An 8,194-nucleotide genomic window follows, 5' to 3' on the forward strand; every position below is an offset into this window, starting at 1 on the left:
GCCCGCGGGGAAGAGCCGCTGCCCCGGGGGGACCCCTCCCTCCCTGGACCCCGTCCAGCCGCCCGCCAGCCCGTCCGCCCGGCGGAGCCCCTGTTCTACGGGTGTGTGTGTGTGTGTGACACCACCTTCCCCCCCCGGGGTGGCAGCTCCCCTCCGGCCCAAACGTGCTTCGGGGGACCCGGACCCCGCAGCACACACCCCACCCTGCCCCGGGCGTGGAGCTGCCGGAGATAGGGGAGCCCCTCGGCCCGGGTGCCCCCCACCTTTTCCGACGGCAGAGCAGCAGGGGGGAACTACTGTGTTGAAGTGTTGGGGGGCTGCTGGATGCAGCTGCCCCCCACCCCCCTTCCTTGAAATTTACTATGGTGTTCAAGGGCAGGAGGCATCCTTCAGAAAATCATTTTTTATACTAACAGCTCCGCTTCCAATAACAGTCCATATCTTCTGTAATATAACAACCTCCATTCCATGAGATCAACATTTCTTATTATTTCAGCTGTGGTTAAAGGAAGCAAGCAGACTCCTGAGTCTGTCTTTTCCAATTTGCTCATGTCGACCTGCACACCTTGGAGATTGCCGCCCATTGCCGCCGTGACCCACGCGCCAGAAAGCGTGGTGGCTTTCTGACAAAGCCTGGCCTAGCCAGGCAGGAGGGTGGTCAGACCAAGCAGAGCTGAAATCCCAGTAGGCATGTGTCCAGGTCAACCATAGTGACGTGACGGACACAGCCACAGAGGGAACACTGGTCACCTACAAATCTGGGGAGGTGCTTGCAACCAGAGCAAAAGCACTCCTCAAAAATCATGGTCTCCAGCCCATGACTCGAAGGGAATTTGTAGATTTTGCCTGATATTGCTCATGATGTCATTACAGATTATTTTTCTCACTTTTTTTTTTTTTTTTAAATGACCAATAATGCTAAGGTTTCAACCATTTTTAACGCTTAAACTATTAAAAGATACTCTTTGCACTGTAGAAATGGCGTTGGTCCTGCCTATCCTGGCATCCTTTGGCATTCTTTTGCATTTCTGTAGCTAGATCAATGCCCTCTCTGCTGTGAAAAGGCCATCATTAAATCATACCAAGTGGTTAAAAACCTTAAATTTTCCATGTTATTCGACGAACAGCACTAGCGATAGACTGGTGATAGCACCACATACTTACATCTGAAAAGAAATATCATTTAATTGTCAATTCCTGCAACATCGTGGCTATCCTTTGAAGACCTACTGTCTAAAAGATCAGATGGGAGAAAACCAGCTTGATCTCTTACTTTTTCGGCCTTTATTTTCCTGTAGAGATTACTAAATCACACCTAGTCAAGGAATAATATACTAATGCTGGTCTCATAACTCATGCATGCTATGAAGGTCCTAGAAACACATTAGCTTAATCATGAAACCTCTCAGATAATTTATGTAACTGGAATAATTTCACAGGAAAGCCAATGTAATTCAAAAAGTAGTAAATACATGGATAGAAATCAGATTTTCACTGAAACTATTCTTGTCCTCATCTGGCTCAGGTGCCAAGTTTTATGCTAGCCTCAGAGCAGCAAGGTTTATCTTAATGTGCAGGGATCCATACAGGTACATTTCTTTCCCTTTTCTCACATTAAATTCATTATGTGATGTTCAAAAGACTGATACACATTAGAAAACCTTTAGGCATTTCAGTGTAAAAGGAAAGGTTTATTAAAAGGAAGGTTATTACTTTGAACAATGACTTCAGTGTCTACATTTAAATGTGAAATGTTTATCTGGCACTGACCTGCATTGGTCAGAATCTATACGACTGTACTTTTATTCATAAATGCGCACCTAAGCTAGTAAAACACATTTATTTTCAGATTCCATGTGGTCATTTGTGGGTCTTTTGTAGTCCACAAAGATACAGGTTGATAATTATATTTTTGATAATTTTCTAAGCAAGTGTTACCATAATTCCATTTGGGAGCCCATGATTTTGAGAAGATCTTTATTCTGTGGTAGAAAAAAATGTTGATGTGTTTAGAGAAATAGCTTAGGCTGTCTTAGTGTACTCAATATATGGATGGGTGGAGAGAATTACTTTTTAGTAGGAAAACAGCATCATCTTAAATGCTTAAAAGCTGGGCTATTTCAACCCTTCCTGAAGACCTTGAAAAGGCAGGAGACACCGAGTGAGTCAGCAGCACCAAGTTCTCCTTCCCGCACTGCAGCTTTGCTGGAGCATGGAGGGTGGCCTGAGCCTGCAGACCTTGCCCAGGTGAGCAGTGCTGCTGAGGTGGAGCTCCAGAGAAGCAACACAGGAAAAAGCTCCTTCCTCCATGTTCGACAACTAAAGAGAAGTGGACCTCGGGTCTAATCCCACTGACCTTCCGTTGAATGAGTAGTTCTCTAAAATGCTCCTTGAGAGTGATCACTTCTTGCACAAAAGGGATTGTAGAAGAGAACTGCATGTGCTTCAGAAAACAAAGATGCAATTTAAAGCAGCATTTGTAGTTTTCAGTTAGGGTTATCTTTCAATGTGGGATGAACCATGATTTTTTTTCTGCTAATTATTTTCATTAGCTGTATTAACTCTTCCTGAGAGCTCTTAATAATTGCTTCAGAGCAGAATGTGTAAAACTGAAAATTATTTATGGCACTGATTAGAACTACAGAATACTAATATGGGTAGTCAGGAATAATTTACCATAGCAGGAAAAGCATTATTTAATTGTTTAATATAGAAGTTTAATTGTGCTTGCATATAATTATCATGTAAATATCACTGTGATCACTTTAAGAGGTTATTTCGAAGTGTGCCAAAATTCTGAAGCAATCTGAAAAGAATTAATTTTTTTTCTTGCCTCCCTTCACAAGTCTCTCAAGTGCACTATATGTTTTAACTTAAACCAAAATATAGCCAAAGGCAGACAGGAGTTCCAACAGTGACCAGTGTAATACTCACTGCTTTTAATTACTGTAACAATAAATCACACAGGAATGTCCTCCAGGAACTAAATGATTTTCTAAAAACATTTGAGAATATTTTTGAAATTCAATTAATTGAAGGCACCAGATAAAAGGTACACATTCTTAATGGCTATAAAATAACCCTAAGGGATGTAACTGAGCTCCAAGCTTAACTTCAAAGTGTGACAGAAATACTTACTGTATTACTTTAAAAGTATTCAGATCAATGAATCAGTTAAAATTACTTATACATTTACCAACCTTTTCATTTTCTTTCTGAATATGATAGAAAGAATTGCTCTCATTTCCCAGGATACAAAAAGCAGTTGAGACCTGTAAAAGAAATTGTAATTAAAGCCAGCCTTCAGTCAAAATTGGTATTATGAATTTTTGGTTGACACATGATAAAGAGGCCAGCAAAACATAAAAGTGGCTTGATAAAACATACATTTAGACATTTTATACTGAAATTTAACTGGTTTGTGGAGATATTTCAGGTTCTGGGATTAAATCTGTCCTTGCTAAAGCCAGTAAGCATTTTTCTACTGAATTCACTAGAATCAGAATGTCACCCTACAGTCTGTATTGTGTACGGCTGTGTACTTGACTGGCTAGATGACTATGGGACAAATCAGTTATCTCTTTTTTTTCCCCTCTCTTTGGACTAACTATGCTAACTCGAACGCCCACACGGTTTTGCAAGGTGCTGAACATCTCAAAGAGTCACTGTATGCCTTCATCTTTTGCAGAAAGCAGTCTGAGGTAGTATGCCAACTAATGCTCAGTGGGATCCGACTCTGAATAAATGCCTTGGCATTTGGCCTGTAGTCTATGAGCAACAGAGGTTGTTTTAAAACAAAAATGTTTAAACCATCCTAATTTTCTGATCTGGAAGGTTTCATAAAACCACATGACTCAACAGCAGGGAAGTGTTAAGAAACATGTAGAAACTGAACTGTCGCTACCGGTCAGGTTTTTTTTAGCAGAGGTGCTATGTTCTGAGCAGCTCTTCCTTTCCCTCTGTAATCTCAATATATACCATGGAGACAAGGGTTAACTTCTAACCTTTGCAAAATGGCTGCTTATTATAAATATTCAGCGATGAGATATAATTAAAGTGCATATATATATATTATGCCCCAGTGCAGAAAGTTTAGAAATAGTGGAACCAGAATTATGCACACATGTACGTTTGATGCACACCTGTGTCTGTGTGCTTGTAGGTACACATGCACATGCACACACAGAGGGAAAGGATGCAGAGAAGTGTCTGTACTATATGAAGGGACTATATTCCAAGAGAAGACTGAAAATACTCCACAGAAGACTAATTATAATATTTTCCAGTGGGTACCTATTTTCAACATTCATTGGTAATTTTCTTAGTAGCGTGTTAACATTTTCTCTATGTTTAAAATGTGTTAAACTGAGACAGTAAAAAAATGAAAATAGTGCTTCAGACATAACTGCATCTTTATCCCTTCTTTTTTTTTTTTTTTTTTTCCCTTGGTCATTCAAAGTCATAAACATCATAAGAATCTTTGAGCATTTAATATTGATGTTATGTCATGAAAATGTAACAATATTATGTAGCTCCACGGAGTAATTCTTCACGCTGCAGGTGCGAGGTGGGTGGAAGGGTCACTGAGCAATGGAAACATCTACAGTAGATGGCAGTTGCAAAATAAAGGTGTCGACAGTACATGTGTTATATAATAGCTATGTTTAAATTGCATGTAATAAATATAATACAAGACTAAATAATACTCAGATTTCGTCAAACGACTCTGTTTAATAACAGTAGTAGTCTAACCATGACACTCTTGGTAAGGGACTGCAGACTGTAGGAGACAATTTGATATGTTTATTTTGAGAGGCAAATACCCATAATATTCACAACAGACTCAAATCGACCAAATTAATACCTGTGACCAGCAGCCAGGTTCAAATCAATTCTGCATAAAAAAGTCTGAACTTTCCAGTAAATGTTTCTTCCACCCATTACTCCAATCCGCTGTTCACAAGCATTTAAAAGCTTTTATTTTCTGAAGACCTTGCAGTCAAAAGATCTTTTTCCAGAATAGTTAGGTTGTTTATCTCAGCAGGGCTGTTTATCTAATAAAGGAACACATGGATTTATGAGTATATAATATCTCCATCAATTCTGAGAAACTGTAGGACATTCTTACATTTCCCCCTCTTCTCCTTCCAGTTTTGAAAGTCAATAAATATTTGAACACTTTTTTTTTTTTTTTTTTTTTTTTTTTTTAACCTGTGGTGAAATGGTTGAACTGCAGTAATATAGAAGAGCTGAAGTATAAACAAGTCAGAATTTTGGCTTCAGATTAAAGCTGGGTAAACCTGTGAAAGCTCATCTAGAATGTAGAATCATTTAATTGAAAATACATGTCAGACGAGGTTAAATATGATTAACAAAGGAAAAAACTACCCTCATACGTCTAATTTTTAGGTTTGCAAAAAGTCAGTGCAGTCAAGATATGAAATGTCGTCATGTTTGATGTAAGGTGCTATGTTTCATCTGTGTTGTATTTTCCAGCTAACAGTCCTCCTTCTCCTCCTCTCCCAAGCATCTCATTTCATAGCAGGTAGAGCTATCAGTCCTAAGGACACAGACAGTGGGAGCTGAGGGCTTTCTGCAAAATCTGTATTAGAAGGAAGAGCCTTCCTTGGGAGGATGACTCCGTTTCTTTGCCCATACCCAGAGACAACTGTGGGAGGTAAAAGATAAAGAGCAGACACCTGCAGCCGCACATGCCCACAGAGAACGTGTCCTGTTTGACATTTCAAGCCTCACACAAGGCTACCAGCCATGCTCCATTCCCACGCCAGCCTATTTTTCAGGTGAAAGGGAAGCAGAGCAGTACAAGAGCTGCTTATTCAGGAACCAAGAAAATGTCAGTACCACGCTCAAACCCAGCGTGGTTGGGTATGCAGCAGAGCCAGCGGTGACATTGGTGGAACTGGTTAATGCAGCTGACTGTGCATCACCTAGAGGAAATTTCTGCTGAGACAACATGATGGAGCCAAAGGTCAATGACAGCCCATGGCACCACAGCCATTTCCAGATACTCCAGCTCTCACCCAAGCTGTAAAAAGACTGCAAGTTTGGCCAGGTGGTCATGAGAACTGCCAGCTGCCTGTGGTCAGCCAAATGAAGTCTGGGTGGGACAAGCATGAGAAAGTCTGTTCCATTCTGGCATTACCAAAATGCAGGCAATCCCTGGGCTTGCCCAGACTTGATAGCACGAGCTCAGTTGGACCCTTGCTTTTTTTTCTACTGTCACTTTGTCATGGTTTAACCCCAGCTAGCGATTAAGCACCACAGACCTGCTCGCTCCCTCCTCCCCCCTTCTAGTGTTATGGGGAGGAGAAACAAACAAAAAAAAAATAGTAAAAGTCATTGGTTGAGATAAGAACAGTTTAAAAACTAAATAATGATGATAATAGTAATAGTCATGAAAAGGAATATAACAAAAAGAGAAATAAAAATCAAGAAAAGACCAATGATGCACAGTGCAATTGCTCACCACCTGCTGACTGATGCTCAAGCAGTGATCCACACCTCCTGGCCCACTCTCCCCAGTTTATATACTGAGCATGATGTTCCATGGTATGGAATAGCCCTTTGGCTCGTTGGGGTCAGCTGTCCTGGCCATGCTCCCTCCCAGCTTCTTGTGCACCTGCTCTCTGGCAGAGCATGGGAAACTGAAAAATCCTTAGGATGAGTGCTACTTAGCAACAACTAAAACATCAGTGTGTTATCAACTTTATTCTCACACTGAATCCAAAATACAACACTGTACCAGCTACTAGGAAGAAAATTAACTCTATCCCAGATGAAGCCAGGACACATTTCTAGCTTTAACCAATAATTGAAACCTTGATCTGTCAAATCCCTGGGGGACTGTTGTTGGCTTGCAGTTTTGCATCAGGTTTTCTTACCAAAAGGCAGTTAGCCACATTACAGTAATGTGTAACGAAAGATCTCCTAACTCTGACAGCTCCTGGGCCTCAGACAGTGTTTTCTAGTGTCGCTGAGCATTTGGGAGGAGGGCTTGCTGGAAGCAGCGATCTCAGCTGGCTCTGCTTTCATGAAACAAAGATTTGAAACAGAAAGCACAATGGAGTAAAATCTGAGATGATCTGAAAATGAAAAAGCTATAGATAGATGTAAAAGACTCCATAAATGTAAGTAAGACTTACAAATCTGAATTCTTTTTGTTTAAAATATTCTATGTGAATTACACTGCTGGGAAAAGGCGGATGTGGATACTGCAATCACTCCTAAAAGCAGAGAGGGTCTCGGGAAGATTGGCAAGGCTGCTTGTTCCTCTGGTGCATGTTATGCCGGCCCTTGAGACATGTGACCCTAAATAGTTTTTTGGAGAGAATTGTGAGTCATGTGACTGTAATGGTTGACCTGTGAGTGAGAGAAGAAACAAAACCAAAGGCCATTTTATTTTTTTTGCCTATTTAATGTGATAAATTTATTTTCAAGAGACCTAGCTTAATCTGTGTTCAGGAATCACCAATACATTTATAAGGCTCTCTAATATGTCAGAAAATTATCAAAAATGTAATTATCAGACTGTATCTTTGTGGACTCAAAATACAGTCATGAAAACTTCAGTTCAGGAGCTCAGTCCCAATTTCCCCTTTCCCCTTTTCCTCTTTTCTTTTCTTTTCTTTTCTTTTCTTTTCTTTTCTTTTCTTTTCTTTTCTTTTCTTTTCTTTTCTTTTCTTTTCTTTTCTTTTCTTTTCTTTTCTTTTCTTTTCTTTTCTTTTCTTTTCTTTTCTTTTCTTTTCTTTTCTTTTCTTTTCTTTTCTTTTCTTTTCTTTTCTTTTCTTTTCTTTTCTTTTCTTTTCTTTTCTTTTCTTTTCTTTTCTTTTCTTTTCTTTTCTTTTCTTTTCTTTTCTTTTCTTTTCTTTTCTTTTCTTTTCTTTTCTTTTCTTTTCTTTTCTTTTCTTTTCTTTTCTTTTCTTTTCTTTTCTTTTCTTTTCTTTTCTTTTCTTTTCTTTTCTTTTCTTTTCTTTTCTTTTCTTTTCTTTTCTTTTCTTTTCTTTTCTTTTCTTTTCTTTTCTTTTCTTTTCTTTTCTTTTCTTTTCTTTTCTTTTCTTTTCTTTTCTTTTCTTTTCTTTTCTTTTCTTTTCTTTTCTTTTCTTTTCTTTTCTTTTCTTTTCTTTTCTTTTCTTTTCTTTTCTTTTCTTTTCTTTTCTTTTCTTTTCTTTTCTTT

The 8,194-nt window shown here is 39.1% G+C and overlaps 1 long non-coding RNA gene across 1 annotated transcript in view; it reads left to right on the forward strand.

Annotated features, from left to right (window-relative positions):
• Window positions 1-8,194, forward strand: part of LOC113477401 — a 135,639-nt gene that overhangs the window by 3,791 nt on the left and 123,654 nt on the right. The gene's annotated exons all lie outside the window — the stretch shown is intronic.

The sequence above is a fragment of the Athene cunicularia genome (assembly GCF_003259725.1).
Source record: "Athene cunicularia isolate RWA chromosome 2 unlocalized genomic scaffold, athCun1 chr2_part1, whole genome shotgun sequence".
Lineage (NCBI taxonomy): Eukaryota > Metazoa > Chordata > Aves > Strigiformes > Strigidae > Athene > Athene cunicularia.